The sequence below is a fragment of the Protopterus annectens genome, chromosome 7.part0 (assembly GCF_019279795.1).
Source record: "Protopterus annectens isolate FY-2018-M chromosome 7.part0, PAN1.0, whole genome shotgun sequence".
NCBI lineage: Eukaryota > Metazoa > Chordata > Ceratodontiformes > Protopteridae > Protopterus > Protopterus annectens.
In genome coordinates this window covers 1,834,782,471-1,834,804,532 of record NC_056739.1, presented here as the reverse complement: position 1 = coordinate 1,834,804,532, position 22,062 = coordinate 1,834,782,471, and positions in this window count along the sequence as shown.

The following is a 22,062-nucleotide window of genomic DNA, read 5'->3' as shown; positions in this document are numbered from 1 at the left end:
AGTTATATGAGTAACTTTGTGGACTGCATCAATGAAATTCTAGAGTCTTCATTTTTTAGGTGAACAAACTGCAACACTCAGATAACCCAAAACTATATAAATGTGTATTTATTGCTTGTAAAAACATCTACATGAAGTGTTTCATTTATGTTCTTGAGTATATGTACCCTTTAGAATTAGATATGTTATGGAATACTGTTTCCCCACTTTGGGTAGGTATGCTATACTCCCCGTAATTAAATCATGAACTGTTGTGTACCACTGTCCCTACATGTTTTATTTACTTATTTATTTTTGTGATTTCACCATTTTTCTATTGGTAATCTGTAAGAAACATAGCGATTCCAAAAGGCTTGCTTTAAGTGTAAGTGACCACTTGCATTAAGAGCAGATGTTTTAGAATCCAGCTCGCTCTGCAAGCCTGTTTATAGATAGACCTTATACTGAAGTAAGTCACACTGAGAGCAAGTCTTTTGGAATCAGGGCAGACTTATACTGACAGCAAATCTTTTGGAACCTGGACCATAGTATCATTATAAGTCCAAATCCTTATCCTTTCTGGATAGCCAGGATTTCTTTTGCAATAAAAGATGCAGATATCCATAAATATTATATAGTGCATGTAGCATGGTGATAATGCTATCTGGAAAAAAGACTAATCATTTAAGTGTTTTTATAGTAATATAGCACGAGACCCGATCTTCACAAAAGTTAAGTACCCCCTGCCTTACTTGTTAAGACCAAGTATCACTCTAGGAAGTTAAATATGCCATTACCAACCAGAAAATGACAGTGGCAGAATTAAAAACAGATTCGCTTCTGCCTCCTGTCAGTCTCAGTAATGTGCCCTGACTTTGTGCAACATGAGAAAGTGTGTTGCCTTTCTAACAGAGCTCATTAAGTGCCTTGCAACTTTTTCTTCTGTGTGTAATTAACTAGTAGCAAATGGAATGCATGAAGCTCCATGCATTACAAAGAATTATGGTCATGTCTCCAGTTGTTAACGTCACATTATGTGTTCTTGACAAGGATGTCGATATTCACCATTTGAGTCTCACTCTCAAGATGCATTCTTGACATCCATGTCTTGAACACATAACTGTGACATAAATAATACTTGTGATATAAATAAGACTTATTTTTGAGACAGATATCTGTCTCAGAGGATTCCTATTCTCTTGAACAGGCTCCTCATCCATTTGAAGCAGAGTCCATTTCTAACCCCATTTAAATGTAACCTTGACCAATGGATGGGAAATTGGAAATTTACCTCAGGTCTGTCCCCCATGTATCTGATAGACAGAGGCAGACAGTAATGCTCAGACTAACATACTCCCCCCCCCCATATAACATCTAGAAACTTCATAACTAACATACCCCCTACTAATAAATGCCCATGATATGTAGGGACACAACTGAATTGGATTGCATGGCTAGTCTTATCAAGGTTCTGGTAGTCATTAAACTGCTTTTTAACTATGAACCCATAATAAGCAGGCTATGGTCAACAGTCCACTCAGAATCCTCTGTATTTATACAAATATTTCAAGAACTGCCCAACTCAGTACCACTGTGGAGCAGAATTTCACCATCCAAATCAGAGTTTCAGTAAGTAACAAATTTATATTTTATTTTTATTTCAGGCAATGTATATCTGCAATATTAATGTTTATTTTAATAACCTGGCTAAGGTGGAATTTATGGTACTTCATGGTATCGTTTGAAAGTTTGAATAATGCTGGAAAACCTTTCAATGACACCTGATGTTTATATACTAGCATTTGTATGTGTATGCAATATATACTGCATTTATGCAAATATTTTAGGCATTGTCCACATAGTTATGCGGTGGAACAACATATCACAGTACATTTCAGGCATGGTGAGCAAGTGAGAATGTTTGATTTTTATACCAAAATATGAATATGTCCTATATTAATATTTCTCTTAATGACTTGTCCCAGGTAAAACATATGTGACACTCATGGTATTACATTAAAACTAATGTAATGCAAAATTATCATTAAAGCATTCACTTACACTGAGAGCAAGTCTGTTGGAATTGGGGCATTGCTCTCAGTGTGAGTGACTTACTTCAGTGTAAGGTCTATCTATAAGCAGGCTTGCTACACAGACTAGATTCCAAAAAATCAACAGCCAGTGTAACTAGTCACTTTAACTGAGAGCAAGTCTTTTGGAAATGGGCCCTGTATTTCTGTAAACATCTCTAGAATTGCCCGTTTGGATGCCCTGTAGAACAATGTTTTAAATGTCCAGTCAAAACAAAGGTCAGGAGTATCTCCTCAGAAAATTCAATACTTGGGATGAGAGAAAATGTGAATCGTTTCCTGAAAGTTTTAGGGACCTGTTTAAAAAAAAACTTGCTTTCAAGCTAAGAGCAGCTTTTTTGGAATCTGGACCCTGAAATAAGCCTGTTACAGACAGGCCTTGCACTTAAGAAAGTCACTTTAACTAAGAACAGGTCTTTCAAAATCAGGGCAGACTTTCACTGAGAGCACTGTTTTGAAATCCGGCCTTATGAATATATGTAAATGTTAATATTTTTTTCTGTACTTTCTGTTCCTATCCTCTGCTTTCTGCTATGCTTTCTCCCTATATATTCCACACCGCCTCTCTTATTACTCCTACCCATAAATGTAAAAATTGTAATATGACATTTTAAACCTCATTGTATATTCCACTTGTCTTGAATTGATGATGTATTGCAGATTTTTTTTCTAGTATAGCTGCATTTCAGTCATTGCACATTTATATTTTAACTTTAAGCTTTACATGTTTTCTTGTATAAAATTGCCTACTTAGACAAGGGAGCTTTTCTTCCTGGGCTTCCACTGAAAAGGTGCTTTCACAGCTCAGTCTAACTACCCCAGTCAATAAAAGCAACAGATAAGTAAATCAATAAAAAATAACTTGAAACAAAATGTTTTTATATGTGCATTCGTATGAAAGCATACATAATGCTGGAAAAATGCTGCACTGATATTAGATGTCCAACTAGCCCTCCCATTTAGATATTTGGCAATATATATATATATATATATATATATATATATATATATATATATATATATATATAGTTCCAAACCAAAGCCAGTGCACGTGAAGCTCACGGTGTGCTCGAAAGAAGCCAAAAGTACATATGAAACACAAAATAGACTTCCAGCACCACAAAAAATAAATGACCAGCGATTTAGTCAATCCAAACCAACAACAATAATTGCCAACAGTTTTTATTGGCCGACAAACAGTGGAAAAATGCAAATGGCAAACAACCCCAAACCGGTTTCACCCATTATTCCACTGACGATGCCTAATGGGTAAAACCGGTTTGGAGTTTTTTGCCATTTGCATTTTTCCACTGTTTGTCAGCCAATAAAGACGTTTGGCAAGTATTGCTGTTTGTTCGGATCGACTAAATCACTGGTCATTTATTTTTGGTGGTGCTGGAAGTCTATTTTGTGTGTGTATATATATATATATATATATATATATATATATATATATATATATATATATATATACATACATACATATACAGTATATATATATATATATATATATATATATATATATATATATACATGTACAGTATGTATATATATATATATATATATATATATATATATATATATATTAAATATACAAATCAGAATAGTGTAAATATTTCAGAAACTCAAAAACTCAGCAAACAGAGTAAAATAATTTGCACAAATAAAGACTTCACTGACATCTGGGTTCTGTTTAGTATGGTTTTAAATATATCAACAGCTGCTTGTACAATTATAATATTTCATTTCTAATAAAATCACCATAATATCTGTTTTACATGTTAATATCACCTTTGTGAAAATGAGTATGTGTGTCACCAAATGAACGGCATGTAATCATTAACAGGGCAGTGTACCCTAGTCACCCTGCCTAAAATAAGTAGTTACCACAATCACTCAATTATTCCCACTTATCAAAGCAGTGTACCACTGCCCACTTTGATCCCCAACCAACCTCTGTAAGTCAAACTCCCAATACCACAGGGGTAACAGAAAAGGTACAAGCCTGCCCCTCTTCACTGCCTAATCAACTAAGTACCCATAAATACTAACTAAATTACCAATGTCATAAATGAAGGGAGAGAGGATGGGCAGCAAGTTCATGCCTAAATCTGACCTCCCCTTTCAGCTACACTCCATAATACCCCTCTAGCTCCTCCTTACACCTACCTGACTTCCTCCCAAAAGCTCATCTATACTAACTTAACCCTTCCTTATCCATGACATCATCTGAGCTCTTTCGCTTCCTATCCAGTCCTAACATACCCCTTCCTACCCTTGCCAAACATTTAAACACCCCGTTCTCCTTTTTGTTATAACCAACTAACAACTTAAAGTGCCTCTGGACAAACTGGATTGTTCCCAAACCTCATTTGTCCTGATCCCCTTCAATAACTCATACTACACCAAACTGGCATTTGATGGCCTCTATTAAAACTTTCTTATCAAAACTTAATTGAATAATATTCTTAAATGTATTAATCACCAAATGAACTGCATATAACCATTACTATGGTAGTGTATTCCACTCACCCTGCCCAAAATAAGTAGCACTGCCACAGCTACTCACTTATTCTCACTTATAAAAGCAGCGTACAACTGCCCACTTTGATCCCCAACTAACCTCCTTAAGTTCAACTCCCAACACCAGATGGGGAATGGAAGAGGGGCAAGCCTTCCCATGCTGTTCCTCCTTACTTAGTAAAATAATTTCACCAAACCTTCCAAAAACAAAGCCAAGTATACATTAAATAAATCCAATCCAAACTTGCTCAGGAGCACCTAATCTTCTTTAAAACAAACTGGATCCCTGTCATCAAAGTCCCTATGCTCTATAATATGAATGCCTAAATACCCAAATGCCTAGACAATCTAAAGCTTACAAAATGATGAGCCTGCTCTATTCCCATAAAACTGCTGTCATTCCAACAAAAAAGATGTGGCACTATTTCTGACCACACACTACACATACCTGGAAATACTCTCTTTAAGGAAGTTAAATCCTCTACTACCCTATGCACCAATAATATCTTTGGAATTACTCCCAAATCATTACCTGCCAAATGAACCACCAAAACTCATAGGATCCCAATCCATGACTGTATGTGCACAAACTCCTCCATAAGCTAATGCCATCTGAGGCATCTGATACCATGCCATAGGATTCTCCACCCGAAGTGATGTAAACCCAGCTCACTGACATCTGGCTTAACTGCAGCCATTGCCACCCAATGAATATAGTAAAGATCTAGAATGATAATCTCTTTGCCTAAAAAAAAAATATTAAAATAACCCCATCGATCAGCTTAACCAATGACCTACCCTGTTGATAACCTCCACTCACCTACCCTCTTTCTCCAAATCAGAAGCCCTTTCAATGCAAAACCAATACACTGTGAAGTCCTTCTCATCATGGAAGCAAACTGATTTCCCATTATCACCTTACCCCCTTTCCACAGAAAAAACAGATCCTGAGGATTCCCAGTAGGAGCCCACTGTAACCTCCTAGCCAACCCTACTAGATGTAACGATTCAGTTCTTTCCCTTTGAAAAACCATCTGAGAACCTATCGCCATCTGTTCCATCTTAGATCTATGCGACCAAATCTCTACTTATAAGGAAAATACTGTCACACCTATCAGACCAGAGACCCTAACAACTCTGATACCCTAAACACTCCATGATACAGTCAGAGTGGCAGCATCACCAAGTTATAATCCACTGAGTCCCCATTCACTAGTTCTAAACTCCACAACAAAACCTTAAGAACCTGCCTTGTCATTGGCCATTGCCTGTCCTACCTAACACCATCAACTCTACCACATCATTTCAACATACGAGCTACTGTAGAGGATTTTGTGAAATCCTCTAACCCTACCACTCATGCAAATATACTGATTGCAGTCAAATCTACCTTAACTAAATGACAGCTTTACTTTGGACCGAAGAATGAGCAAAGTATTGCAATAACAACTTCTCAAACCATATTTTCTGTTCTTCAGGCAGCTGCAAAACAAATTTATCAAAATCATGTAAAGCCCTTCCATATGCCTTCCTTGTGTCAAATGCCCAAGATCGCTGCACCAACTGTCTGGTTACTTCAAGTCCAATCTTCCACACTTTGTCTGGCAACCAAACCAGTTCACTCACTGCCTTCAGAGCTAACTGCTGCAACCTGGGAAACTAAAAACAAGACAAACTGTCAGCAATCCCATTCCTAGCACCTGCCAAGTGCACACCTGTAAAAGAAAAGTCAACCAACAAACTCTGTAAAACCAATTTCCATAACACTAACAAGCATTTTAGATTTTGCTGTCTTTGACTGTAAAACACCCACCACTGCCATATTGTCTGAATGAAAAATTATCCTCTTACCATGCAAGCGCTCTTGCCACATCACAGTTGCCACCCAAATTGGCATAAATTCCAAAAAGGCAATGTCTTTTTTCCATTCATCTTCCCAATCATCTGACCACCAAGCTGCAAACAATTCACCAGTAAAAAATGCTCCCATTTTAATACTTTCTGCTGCATCTGTAAAAGATTGCAACTCTCCTTAAACAACCTAATCTACTGCCAAAAGGAAACATCATTAAACTGATCTGAAAAGGACAACCACAACTCTAAGTTAGCACAAATAAGCTTACCAGTCCTCACAAATGATGCTTATTTCTCCCCCTTTTAACAAAAAAAAACACAGACCTACAAAATGTACAACCACGATGAATTGCTTAGCATGCAAAATTCCTTAGCTCTAACAGCTCCATAGTGTCCCTAATCCTCACCTTGCCTTTGCCTTTCACCCAAGTAAGCTTTTCTTTCAAGTGTCCTATCTTCTCAAGTGGTAAACCAAATAGTCCTCACCCCATATCCACTAACAATCCCAAGAAACACAATGCCTTGGCAGGGCCTTCCAACTTTTGTGTGGCAAAGGGAAACACCCAGCTCTTGACATATCCCCAAGAACACTCACATACCCTCTATTACTCCATCAAACCAATCACCTATTAATAAAAAGTAGTCCAAATAAGGCAATGCCTTCTGAGGCCCACTCATTCCTGCCAAATCCATTGGAGAGGGGTGCTAAACTTCTTGAAAATGGTTGTTGATTACGATACCTAACCATCGCCACTCTTTTTCCCGCAGCAGTAATAACCAAAATACAGATTCAATATCCACCTTTACCAGCCATGGGTCTGCAAACCCCGAATAAACTGCACTGCATTGTCCAACAAGGAACACCTAACATAGTGTCTTCTACTGAAATGAAATCATTAACTAACTTCAGGATAGGACAAATAGTGAATTAACCAAAATTCACTGGGTGACATCTTAGGAACCAATCCTAATGGCAACACCTTAAAGCTGCCAAAGGGCAGATGATCAAATAGACCCAGTAACCTACCTATATACTGTTCCCTCTCCTCCAAGTCTTTCAAAAACTCTTCCCTTTCCAGCACTGAACACAATTTCTTAGAAGCTAAACCCTCCTTATCTAACCTTCAACTTAATCAAAAATCATACTGAAAATTCTTCAATTAATTCCTTCGCAACTGCCAAATCTGGAAATTGCTTAAGCGTGTGCAGCAATACCTGTGCCTTTATGGGTGAATGCATTACCCAGTCTTCTCCTCGGTCCTTAAAAACACACTCCTCCTCCTCTCTGCCCACAACAATTTCCTTGTCCCTGAAAACCTTGAAATCTCTGAGGTGTAGGAGGGAACACTCCCACTTTGTTGGGAATGGAACCCAGAGAGGCCAAATTACCTTCCTGGTGGACACACTGTATAGCAGTATGTACACCTGCACACTATGAACAAGTGTGCACAAACCTACATTCTGCCTGCAAACAGCACACCACATTAAAGGCCCAGCACATCCCCCACCCCTTCACCTCCTAACCTTCACCCCTTCACCTCCTAACCTTCTTCCCTTGCTAGCAACCCCAAAGTTATTAATCATAGTTGCTAATCAAATGATTGGGTGCCTAACTTCACAATGCAGTGATTGATCCACCGCCTTCGACTTATAAAACCGCTGATCATACCACAAGCACATGTTTCTTACCCAGAGCTGTTCTGCCTCATTGATTGTGAGAAAAATAAGTTAAATGTGGTAATGCCATGGAGCTATCCATTTCCAGCCAAACAGCCATGAAGTACATGAAATCCAACACCCAATTAACCAAGTTCTTGCTCACAGCTTATCTACTCTCCTCTGCCCCAATGCCAATAAGACCACTAGATGATCTTTGCTAGTCACCATTTCTAAGTCCATCAAGCATCAAAACCCTTCAGCATCGATTAACTCAAAAATATCTACATACTTGCCCTTCTAGATCTTCTCTTTAACCAATGCTGGTATGTAAGGGGTCAAGAAGACCCCTTCTCTCTCTTATCCTAAAGCCTGTGTAGCTACCCAATCCACTGGATGGATCCTAAAGTCTGAATTCTTTACTTGCCATTGTGATTCCTTCCAAGTTAAGGATGACCCTGCACTCACTAAAGACCTTAAGCTACCTTTTCCTATGAATACGTCCCTCTGGACCTGCCTCCCATCACTAAGCCTTTCCTGCTCCCCTGGGATGTTTACAATTTTACCAGGCTGCTGAAGTGACTACCAGTCTCCACCTACCCCCCAGCTAGTCCCTAGTCATACCAAGCCTGTCACACATCTGCATGAACCCCCAACAAAACATCATTACCTGCAGCTGCCTCATTCACAGGGCCAGAGGCCAGAACTTCCACAGCGACACTGTCTGTCAGCTGTAGTGTATGTTTCCCACAGGTCCCTAAACTGCTCTTCACCACCTGGCCTTTCCTCTTCCTTCTGGACATGGTGGGCTCAACGACTTACTGGTTAGCAACTCTTGAAAAAGTTCTTCCTCCTGCAAGACAATGGCTGCCCATCTTTATCTCAAACTCTGTGCTTCAGCCATCTGTGAGAAAAAAAAAAAAAACAACCATAAGAACTTTGTACAGGGGGAAAAATCGTAGTACATAAGGTATAATAATGCCATTGAATCCAAGGGCATACTCTGCCAGTATTAAATATGTTATCCTGGACTGCTCTAACTACTGATTATCTTGGATTACTGGCTTCTTTATACCGATTCCTTTCTGTCTAATTAATGTGCAGACTTTGCTTGTTCTGCCTGTGACTGAACTCACACCATGCTTCTCACTGTCTAAATTTTCACAGAATGTCAGGAGTTTTACCTCTACTTCATATTTTGTGGTCTGTTACCTATAAAATGTGGCCCCCTGTTAAATCAATGAAAGTCTTAAGGACTGGTGTCAGAAATAATGGCAGACATTTGAGTTTCAGACTTCATACCTCTCCAAACATGCATGCTAACACAAGGCCTGCTGTTCTCACAAAGTCTGCATTTTTTTAAGCAAGATTTAGAACTGTCCCTTTTTTAGGCCAATAGCCCCAATTATCTAAGGCTTTGTCCAGATTACTTGTGCTATGCAATTGAGAGTTATGAGTCTCACACTCCAAACATACATACATACACCTCAACACAGACTGCTTCTACCCTTTCCTTGCTTTTTGCTCTTTTCCCACAACAAGGTCGTCCAACCACCAGTCCTGAATATAAAGAAAAGGTATTTAAGCAGGCAAGCACTTTCTTCCTCTCTCTCTCTCTCTCTTTTTTTTTTTTTTTTTTGTGAATGGAATTAAAGCACAAACTGCTTTCCTATGCATCTCAGATATCTATCCAGTCCCACTTTTGATCAATGCCACACCACGCATGTGCGGATAGTGACAATTACTTGTAGGCACCTTATGACCTGTAAAACATGTAACTGTCACTCGCAGCTCAGTTGGCAACAGGAAAGCCATGAATTGCCATACCACTACTACCAATTCATCTACAAAGACTACCACACCAAAACTCACCAGTCTGCTGTCCTGCGTACCAAATCTCAGAGCTGACAACCATACCACATTACACCACCAATGCTTGGATCAACACATACAAACTAACAGAAATTTAGCTAAATTTAACCATGAAACTGAGAAAACATTTAACTAATCCAAGCATTGGGATCATAACTATTTCATGCAACTGTGAAATGTCTGAATGGAACTGCAGCAGAACAGCCATGACAGCCTCCTAATGAACCAAAACACCTCAATAAGAACTTTTTTGGCAAAATCAAACTCAAAGGCTCACTCTTTGAACAACACTCTGACATATGCCTTCATCAAAAGTACAAAGCACTGAAGGTTGCCAACAGTAACTGTCATCCAAAGGAAAGAGAAAAAAAGGCATACCCATTACCATTTCCACCATGCTTAGTATTATTAGTATTATTTATCTAAGGCCTACCTGTCCCCGAAGTACCTACATGTCATCTTGGACATAAGCCTACAACAGCAAGTTCATGCCTAAATCTGACCTCCCCTTCAGCTGCACTCAACAAAACCCCTTTAGTTGCTCCTTAAACCTACCTCACTTCCTTCCCACTTCATACCCAGTCCTGGCATCCCCCTTCCTACATTTCCTCAACTTTTAAACCCCCTTTCTCCTTTTTCTTATAACCAAATAACCACTTAAATTGTCTCTGGACAAACTGGTTTGTTCCCAAAACTCATTTGTTTACAGGTAGATTGCAAAACTGCATACTAAGAAATTTACCTCAAGGTGGAAGCTGTCCATTCAGAAAATCTGCATGTGCAAGTGGGTATTAAATTTCTCTAAAGCTAAGTGTTAATGATTTAAGTCAATTGTAGTATGAAGTAAGGAGGGGTAGGAGTCAGCAATAAAGTTGGCTTGTAGTGGAAAATGAAATTAAGCATAAGTGAAGAAATGTGTAGTCCAACAATGCAATAAAATGATAAATGTAGCAAACATGGATAAGGGGTAGGAATGTGCCAGAGTTTGAAGGGCAATCCCTTATCAAAAAGTAATGGCACTGTGAACGGTAAGAGCTAACTATGCATTGAAGGTAAAAGGGGATGATACTGGTGTTAAAATGGTTGGCCATACACTACAAAAGAAGGTTCCTATTGAGTGATCGCAGATGCATTTTGTCGAATGCATCTTGATCGAACCTAAAAGAACGAAAAGGCAAAATAGCGAAGCGGCTTTTCAGTGAATTCTTTCCCTTGGAAAGAATTTGTTTGGCTGCTTCATTACTTTGCCATTTTTGGCACTGTAGTGCTATCTCAGAGTTGGTATATTTAAGTAGGGGTGTGTGTGTGTGGCAAAGCCTCCTACATTTGGGAAAAATCGCTGTTCTGAGGTTTCGATGTTGTAAGCTTTCGCTTACATGAGGTCGATTAATTATCGTTCACTTTTGTAAGCATGCGATAATATAGTATAGACCAACAAAAGAGACTGCTGATATGCACAGTTTTGCCCTCATCCTTTGCCATAGTGACTTTTTCAAAGAAGTGAACTATGTTGAGTAAGCATGATCTGCCCTTGATAAAGCCAAACTGGGTAAGAACCAGTGCCAAAAGGTTTCCTGTGTCATTATTAATAAATTCCATGATGATTCTTTCCATGTCTTTGCAGAAGGGATTGGTCAGGATTATAGGTTCGTAGCTCCCCGGGTCCATTGATGGACTGCCCATGTGCAGAGGAATGACCATTGCAGTCCTCCATACACAGGACTCAAAGCTTGTCTGGAGGCTATGGTTCAATAGTGACTCCAGTGTCCCAGATAGGTCAAGTTTTAGGATTTTCAGAAGGAATTCTGGAATATTGTCAGGGCCCATCAATGTGATGTTCTTGGCCTTAGAATACTTACTTCCAAATGATAGTTGGGAGGTTTTGTTTGATGGCTATTACCTGGGGACAGATGAGGAGACAGAGAGAGGGGTAAAATTTGAGCTGAATTTGTTGGCTAGCACAGTTGCTATATCTTCTGGCTCCATGTAAGTGTTCCCATTTACTATCAGTTCTGCTCACTGTTTTGTATTGCCTTTGATGTTTAAGACATGGCTAAATAAGCCTTGTAGTTGTCTTTGGCCGTAAGGCAATATCAAAATTCTCCTTGGTAGCCTTAATATGCCCTACTAGCTGTTTGTTTATCTTGATAGGAGAGTTTGTATCCTGCTGGTTGTTGCCCTTCCTAATTTTAGCTATAACTTTTTTTTTTGGTAACTGTTTATGATGTGATTCTACCAGGCTCGTTTGTTTTATGCTTACTTCTGGTAGGCACAGCTGACCCTATGCAACTGTTTACATGATTGCACAAGGATTTCTTAAATAGTTCCTCAAAGGCTGCTGTCTTATCTGGGTTTGGAGGGACTTAAAAATTTGACAGGTTGTCTCTCAATCACAGGTAGTTTGTCTTGGAGTAGTTCCTAAAAGTTACAGGGTTTGTTGAGGCTACAAAATAGGTTTTTATTTCAAAGGAGTTGGCTTTCTGGTCTGAGCTTACCAGAGGGGACGCTACATGAGGAGAAGTGTGTATCATTATCACATACTTGGGAGTACAAGATCCAGTATGTTTTCACCAATAGTGGGTTTAATGACTGTCTGATCTAGGGTGTTTGTGTTTACAAACTCCAAGAATCACTTTGCCCGAAAGTTAGGGGTCATGTAAGATTACCTGTTTGTCAATGGGATAATTAAAGTCATCCATGAATATGTTATTGGGTTACATGGTGTGTGTCTCCAATACACCTAAGTATGAGCTATGGGTTTCACGGGACATAAAGGGTGACCTATAACTTGCTAGGATATCCATCCATTTGACCAACCTGGAGAAATTTCTGTTATTGATGTGAATCAATGCACTGCCACCACCTTTAGTCCCTGCCTTTGCAGTAGTTGGTCTAAAACAGTAGATAGAACTCTAACATTGCAATGTCTTGGTGTTCTCCACAGTTTTCAATCATGGGCAGGATTCATTAAACTCTGTGTAGGCTCCATGTAGAGTCTACACAGAATGTATCCATGTACATGATGTTGGGCAGTGCATGGCATCTAACAATGCATATTAATGAGGTGCGGCCCACCTAAGTGAGGTTTTGCTGCTCATATCAGTATTGCTGGCCACAAAACCTTGTAAATCAGCACAGATAATGAGTCCGTGTAAAGGAGAGCAGAGGTAGTCCAACCCGCCCCTAAATGAACAGTACACATCACGTCATGCAGACCATTCCTCTCAACCTCTTAGGGCAAGACATCTGGACAAAGCCATAATAATGGGTGGGTAAAGGGCCACAAATAGGTTTACTTTTTAAATATTGCTCTTACAAACTTAGAAAATTGATAGAATAATGAGGTTTGCAGAATGCAGCTCTAATGCCATGCCCACCAAAGAACGGTACACATCATAAGTCATGCAGACCTCTCAAACTCTTAGAACAAGTCATTTGGACAAAGCCATAAATAATGGGTTGGAAGATAGGCCAGAAATGGGATCACTTGTTAAGTATTGCTCTGACAATCATAGCAAATTGATAGAACAATGACGTTTGCAGAATGCAGCTCTACTGCCACACCCCCAAGGAACAGTACACATCCTAAGTCATGCAGACCTCTCAACCTCTTACAGCAAGAAATCTGAAAAAGCTATAAATACGGTGGTGACAAAGGGCCAAAAATAGGGGTAACATTTAAATACTGCCCTTACAACCTTAAACCATTTATAGAATAACAGGTTTTGGCATAGCATTAATGTTCCAGAAGGTATGGAATCTGAATCTTGAATGTCTGTCATTATTTTCTGAATTCAATCCCCAATGACTTGCCAGTGATTTGCCAAAACCCCACAAATTTTATGATAAACAGATCAAAAATATGAAACACAAATTTGGGCATTCTACACAAATCTGTACAGTTGAGAGGTATGATGACAATAACCTCCCTTTGTTCAAAATTTAGCAGGGTCCCAAATGCATTTAAATAAAGAAAAATTGTACAATGGACCCTGCCATAGATATGTTATTCTGCATTTATTAATTTCATATATTTTATTCTTTTTCATTCCTCTATTTTTTTTTTTTGGCATGTCTGTGCAATGCTTAGCTCATTTGTGTGACTAGACCACTCATAAATCAGACACAGCCAAAAATAAAAAACAGATGCATTCAATTAATACCACTGTGCATTGCACAGACCCAATAAGTGAGGCTGTACTGTGCTAACACCGTCAAGTTAACAATGTATACTAATAGAGGAGATGTTATGTAACTAATCCTGTGGCAATAAGTGGTAAGTCTAGGTATGGAGTGCAAATGGTACTGGGTTCTAGTACAGAGTGAGTGAAGTTTTCTTTTACTGTGTTGACATTGCAGATTACATAAATGAAGAGCAACATAGACAAGTGTTTGCTCAACCTTCGTGTGGCAACAGCCCGGAGTTTAGGACTATTGTACACATGGTCTAGAGTTCAAAAATGGCATATGTCATACATAGTTTTGTTCTACATCATGTCATATTTACTCTCATTCATACCACCTGACGTAGCTGATATTAATATTTACATGCCTGAGGTCCAAGACACTAATATTGTGTCAGTTATCTTACATAATCATTTATTGGGTATTGTGCATATATTATGAAAAGTATGGCTGTAGGTGTAACGTGTACTATGTTGATGTAAGTATATTTCTACAATCCCATTTGAATAACAGGGCTACCTAAGCAACTGTATATCAAATATCCTTTAAAACTGCATTTTCTTTTTTTTTATTTTTTTATTGCCCACAGTTGTGCAACACTTACCATTGTGCACCCTGGTTTACCATGTTTGCATGATAGTAAGTGGCATGCAGCATTTTCAAATGCACTTAACATTGTGCACTCTGGCTTACCATGTGTGTACGATAGTGAGTGGCATGCAGCAGTTTCAAATGTAGCAAACACCAGACAGTGCACACTCTCAGTAAGCTTGATGTGTGCAATAGGCAGGAAAACATATATTTAAAGTGGAATTGGCAGGAAATGCTCATTAGACATTGAGCTTGATCTTTAGGAGACATAAATGGTGCTGGAGAGGGTGTGTCCTTTCCTGCACAGTGCTCGGGTTTTCAGGAGTCCAAAGTTTTTGTTGGACTCATAGTTAAGGAGCATGGTCCAAGGTTATTGTAATGAAGCACTACTCAGGTTCCCAGTATACGTCTGAGGCCTGGACTAGTTTGGCTAGGGCTTTGATCAGTGCAACAGGTATCCCATGCACTGGTGAGCCATATTGCCATCATTATGATGACCTCCATAGGAGGAAGAGGAATACCCTTGCTAAGTGTATCAGTGAATGTAGAGCAGGGAGCACTCCACAGATGTGTAAATATAAAATGCATTGATAAATAATAAAAGTTATAGCTGAATATGGTCAAGACTGGTATTTATAATGGCATTCTGTTTTGTGTTTCGTTTCCACAGCTGCTGAAGAAAGGGCCTCAGATGTGAGGTCTCGTAGAGTGGACCTGGAAAGGATGAGGGAAGCATGTGATGTGTATGCATATGTAAAGTACTGTTATTGTAGCTTTAACTGTTAAAGATGGATTGCTTGTTATTTCAGACAGTTGTATATAATTGAGCATGCATAGCTCAACCGTAAAATAAAGTATGTACGGCATACTCTGTAGCAAAAAGCAACCATTTCACATTCTCAAATAACAGTGAGTAGGCATATATAAAAGTGTAAAATGACAGTATGCATGCAGTAGTTTGTAGTACAAAAGAAAAGCACTGTATTATAGTAGTTAGTGGTTGTTGGTTCAAAGACCACACTTCCCACATATGCAATAGTGTGAACAATAGTGTTATGTTTTTAACATTATATACAGAATACTGTTAGCTAATCATTATAATAGCAAGTTACTTTCAGACCTCAATACATATGGCATGGCTATCCTGCTGTCTAGTGAAAGCATATATATGTGCAACATATGCACACATGAATGATTGCTGGCAGCCACCTGATCAGTACTACAGTGTACATCTGTTAGAAACTGTGTAGTCTTCAAAGTAATAAAGACATTTCTTAGGAGTTTTAGTGTTAAAAGTAAAACTTAACAGAACAGAGTGAAATAATTGTAGAAAGCGTTTGTACACTAACTACGAAGTTAGTAATGTTTTCCTTTTTTTCTGTCACCCCACCCCTTTTCTTCTTTATTATTGTTAAATTTGTTTTAATTCTATTATGTATAATTTTGTATTTCTTTTATTTCAATTGATAATTTCTGATTTTATTTGCATTTGTTCTTATATAATTTGTTTCTTATTTTGTTAATAAGTTTAATGTTTTGTTTTTCTTTGTTCAGTTATGAATTTTTTATGTCTAATGTCTTATTTTCATTTTTTTTAATTACTACAGCACAGCAGGGTACGCAGGTCCTCTATAATCCTTCTACTCTCACTCCACTGGCTACAGCCAAGGCCCAGCATGTTTAGGCTGCAGCCTGACTTCACCATCAGTGGACAGGCCTCCGGTCCCATCTAGGAGTAGTGCTGGAAAGGGTGCATTTATCACTCAGAATGGATTGTCAGGTATGGTGCGTAGGATTGTCCACCACACAGTGGATGCATGCCTACATTAGATGGAACATCTGCTCTCCATCCTGATACAGAATACTCATTGTAGATGCACATGTTGAGCACTGCAACCACTGATGCAGTGAGGGGACAGTGGTGACAGTCCACTGGGTGAAGACTAGACTCCCACTCTCATCTGTCCCATCATCCATGCGATCTTGATTTCCCCACCCTCATCCTAACCATCGTGTTCACCTCCCTCTTGTGTCCTTCATCATGCCTGTGTCTTGTCTTCTATGTCCTGCCAGCAATTGCTCCCTCACCTTGCTAGCTTGCCTACCCCAGTCTTGCCTAAGTCCCTTCCCCAGCACTCCTCTCTCACCAAAAAAGGGCACCTGTGCCCCCCCAAAAAAATTGTCCCATACACACAAAAAATTGTCCCAGACAAACACAATTTATGAGAAGGAAACCAAACTTATGAGGCAACAATCTGAACATTTTGCAAAACCCATACAGTTGAGAGGTATAACAAAGCAGTGCTTAATATTTAATGCTACGATGACAGTACTGTTGTGATGCATACATACCACATGCTGCTTACATCCTTGCCAATCGACTTTCATGGACTCTTACATTCAGATCATGATCTGTCTCAGTTGTGGAAAAAACAGAACAGAATACCATTATGAATAACAAACCTGACTATATGCAGCTTTAAACTATTACAAGTAATGTCTAAAAGTCATACTTACACATTTGTGGGGTGCACAAGTCTGACATTCTTCGATGCAATGGTCGAGGGTATCCCTCTTCCTCATCCTGAAGTCTGAGGAGTGGTTCCTACACTGTTCACTGTGTTGGTGATGCCAGTAGTACTGGTCAGAGCCCAGGCTGGACTATTCCATGCCTCTATTCTTAATTGTGAGTCATGATAGTGTCTCTGCAGGACCCATGGTCATTCACCAGAAGTCCAACAAACATCTTGGACTCCTGGACACCCCACCTTTAAGCCCTAAATCTCAAACCCTAACCAGAAATAAATGCCTTCCATGTCCATCACAGAGCAACTCCAATGTAAAATGATATTTTCCTGCCAATTGCTCGTATTCGCATTCACTAAGAGGGTGCACTTTCTGATTTAACAACATTTGAAAAAACTGTGCATCGCTTACCATTACTCAAAAGGGTGCAAAGGGTGCAACGCGTTTGTGTGATGGTAAGTGATGCAGTAGTTTGGTAACTAATGCAATTTCTATGTTATTTGAGATACAGGCAATTCTGTGACTGTGTTAATCCAGTGTGAAGGGCATGTCAAGCCACATAGCAGGAATATATATGCATGAACATAGTACACATTATAGCTACACTCATACTTTTGCTATTAACTAGACAATACATAGATTAATAAATAATTTAAAAACTGACACAACATTACTGTGTCAGTCTTATGTCATATGAAATAGGCTACACTAGCTCACCTGTTATAAATGAGAGTGACTATAATGTGAATTGAAGCAACATTAAAATTGAATGACATTGTATTCGAACCCTGGACCATATTGATGCTAGCCCTGCATTGACAGCTATTGCCACATGAAAGGTAGGAAACCCTTTCTCTATGTATCAGTTCATTGGTAAATACTGCAATGTCACAACAGTAAAACATGGACTGCAAACCTTGTACTCTAGCCCAGTTATGTAACATCTCCTAAGTTCATATTCATTGTTAGGTTGTTGCTGTTAACTGCAGCGCAACGGTGCTTAGTGCATTTGAGCGATACACAATTACATTACTAGAAAGCACACAGTTTCTATTCTTGGCTGCCTGTGTCCTGTCTGCTACCTGGGTGGTCCAGCTGCTCATTTTGCACAGTGCTGCTCTACATGCAAAGCTGATTGGCATAGACAGACCTGTTTGTGCTTAGTGGCACATCATGCAAACAATGCACCCCTCAATTTACCCTCCCACTTCACCCACTAAAGGTGAAAGGAAAAAAAGGGGAAATACAGTTTGTTATTACACGGGAGGTATGTCTGCAGAGGTCTGGATTTCCAATCTCACTCCAATGTACCTTCAGAAAACAGGATGGGTGCCTTATCACTGTTTGCCATACAGACAGCTTGGCAGCAAGCAACTTTAAGTTATCCATCATGCAGCACTCTTCCATAATGTACTTTGATATCAAGCCATTAGCAATTCTTTATACATGCATTATATGAAACAGATTTGGATGTACTGCACTTAGTAGTCACACAACCTGTTAGGAATATTGTGTGAAATTGCACCAATCTTTATTGGTTGGCCATTCAGCAGTTATCTGACCAGTATTCAGAGGTATGCAGTATAAAAGCCAGGCTGCTACATTTACCTTACATTGTGTGTGTATATTAACTGGGAATAGTATGATATGCAGTTGTCAGCAAATAAAGGCCAGGTTGGATGGCACAAACATACATTGATCTTTTGGTGGTGGGAGCAAAGGTAAATTCCTGTTACGGCACTTGCAAGGGTGCATTGTTCTTATGAGGGGTTGGGCCAAAGCTGAGGCCACTTTATAGCACAACATTTCTATGTAAAGATATTGCATTACAAACATATGATGCTAAACTAAGGCTGTGCGTTGATCACCAGTACTTTGGAGAGTTATGGATGTATGAATCTGGCATGGCTGAAGACTAATAATTTCTAATGGACACATACAAGTGAAACAACTCTTTACTGTCACATGTTACTTCACTTTCTGTACACATCTCCCACTTTTTACCTGCTTATTGTACCAAGTGAAGAAATACAAGTACATTCCATAATAGTATTGTGCATTACAATACCTATTCAGGGCTTACCTTGTAAATGCTGTGTCTGTGCTCCACACTTTGTGACATTTCTAGGAAAAAACAGCATGGAGTCTGTATGGATGCTTTATATCTTGTTGAATAGCCTCATAAGATTGGTTGATTAGCATGCAATTCACCTGCTTATGCTGTAATTAGCATCTCTGGAGCACAGACTAAGGTGCAATCCATTAATAATCTACTCCATTCATACCCCTCAACCATAATGAATTCCTCGGTAAATACCGGTTTTGAGGACAAAATATTGGGGTGCCACAAATTCCCGCATGGCCCCTTTAATGTCTGATTTCTTGTTTTTTTTTTTTTTTTCTTCCCGATGTCATCACGTGCAGTGCATTGCAATGATGTCAGCTTCTGCAGACCACTGTGTGTGTGCACAACAGCATAGCTTTCTTCCCCTGCTTGGCTCCTTCTCCAGGTAAATGGAAACAGCATTAGTAGCTTGCTTTACTGCTTTTGTGTATGTGAATAATGTGATTACTATGTAATGGCTGTGCTGCAGATAAAACTGTGCTTTATTTTTACATGAACATCTGCAGAGAAACCTGTGCATGTGTGGTTGCTGCTTGTGCTTTCTTCTTTTAACATAACAGCTGCTTTTATTTATGGATTACTGTGTAGTGGCTCGGCTACAGAGAAACTGGTCTGGTGTCTGTTAATGGTTGCAGGCAGGAGAGTGAGCTTTATGTATTTAATGGCTGCAGGCTGGAGAATGTGCTTTACATATTTAACAAACAGCATGCAGTACTAGATTAATGTTTGAGCTTTACTTATTTAACAGCTGCTTTTATTTATGTGATAACTGTGTAGTGTAATGGCTGCTGCTTTTATTTATGTGAGTACCATGTAACACTGCAAAGAAACCTGTGCTTTTTACATTAATAGCTGCAGAGAGAAACTTGTGCTTTCTTTTTTTAACATTAGCGGTTGCTGCTTTTGTTTATGTGATTACTGTGTTAGGCTGCAGAGAAACTTTTGTGGGTTAATGGCTGCAGCCAGGAGAATGAGCTTTACCACATATTTAACGGCTGTAGGCAGGACAGGAGAATGAACTTTACTGCGTATTTAATGGCTGCAGGCAGGAGAATGAGCTTTACATATTAAACAGAAGGGGTTTATATCATAACATCAAAGTAGTAAAACAGCAAATGTTATAATATCATACCCAAAACAGTGAATGCTGAAAATAGCAAAGCTGCAGAACATCGAATTCTTTCCTAGGGAAAGAATTTGGTGGGCTGTTTCTGCAGCTTTGCTATTTTCTCCACTCTGGTGCGAAGGTTTATGGACCAGGTTGAGATAAGTGTGTGAACGGACCGGGTTAAGGTGTGTGGGAATGGGATAGTTAGGGACCTTAGGGTTAGGGAGCAGGTAAGGTGAGTGTATGATAGTTACAGACCATAGGGTTAGGGAGCAGGTAAGGTGAGAGTGCAATAGCTACGGACCTTAGGGTTAGGGTTTGGGTTAAGGTAAGTGGATAGATAGTAGTGTATGTACAGTTTAGTGTAGGGGTAGAAGTAGGATTTTAAGTGTATATGTGTGGATTACTGTTTTTTGGTGTGCTTGTGTTGTGTGTGTGCTTCTCGGAACAGCAAATTTTTTCCCTGGGGAAAAATTTGCTGTTCTGAGCTTTCGATTACATCACATTTCGAAATTCCAAATTCGAGCTTATGGTGTTTGATATTTTGGGATTTCGATTATGTGATATAAATCCAACAGAAGTACTGGATTACTACGTGAGCTTTACTTATTTAACAGGTAGCTGCTTTTATTTTTGTGATAACTGTGTAATGGTTGCTGCTTTTATTTATGTGATTATAACTGTGGAATGGCTGCAAAGAAACCTGTGCTTTTTACATTAACGGCTGCAGAGAAACATGTGCTTTCTTTTTACTGTGTGTTGCAGGCAGGTTACATTTGTTTAGATTACTGTGTGAGGCACTGTGATCTTTACTTATTTAACAGCTGAATGAGCTTTACGTATTTAACGGCTGCAGGCAGGAGAATGAGCTTTACATATTAAACAAACAGCAGCATTAGATTACTGTGTGTGAGCTTTACTTATTTAACAGCTGCTTTTATTTATACTGTGTAAGGGCTGCAGAAAAACTTGTGCTTTGTTTTGTGTACAGCTGAAGAGAAACTTGTGCTTACTTTTGTGTACAGCTGCAGACAAACTTGCTGCAGATAAACGTGTTCTTTATTTTGTGTATAACTGCAGAGAAAAGTATGTGTGTGTGAAAATGCCCCAGTTAGTTATAACTGGAATGTCTGCCTCATACTTTTGGTTTGTTACTCTTAAAATTTGTGGTTTTCTGACAAATCAGTGAGAGGTGAAGTCACTAAATAATGATAGCTATTAAGGTTTCAGTCTTCCTATCTTTCAGGAAATGCATGGTAACACAAAGCATTTTATTCTAGCAACATTTTTAAAATTATACAAGCGATGTTTAAAATGTGTTCCTGGTTTTGGGCTTTTGTCCCCCAATAAACCTTGGCTTTTTTTAGATTTCTTGTGCTGCATAGTTCTACAGGGGGAGAGAAGATTAGTGGTGCTTATGACAACTCTTTTTGTGTTGTTAGTAGCGCAACAGGTAGAGTACATGCTTTTGATGCATAAGGCTGTGGGTTCCACTCCCACAATATGTAGATGGATTGCTGATAACCATACTATATTGACTTTTAAAGGGGGTG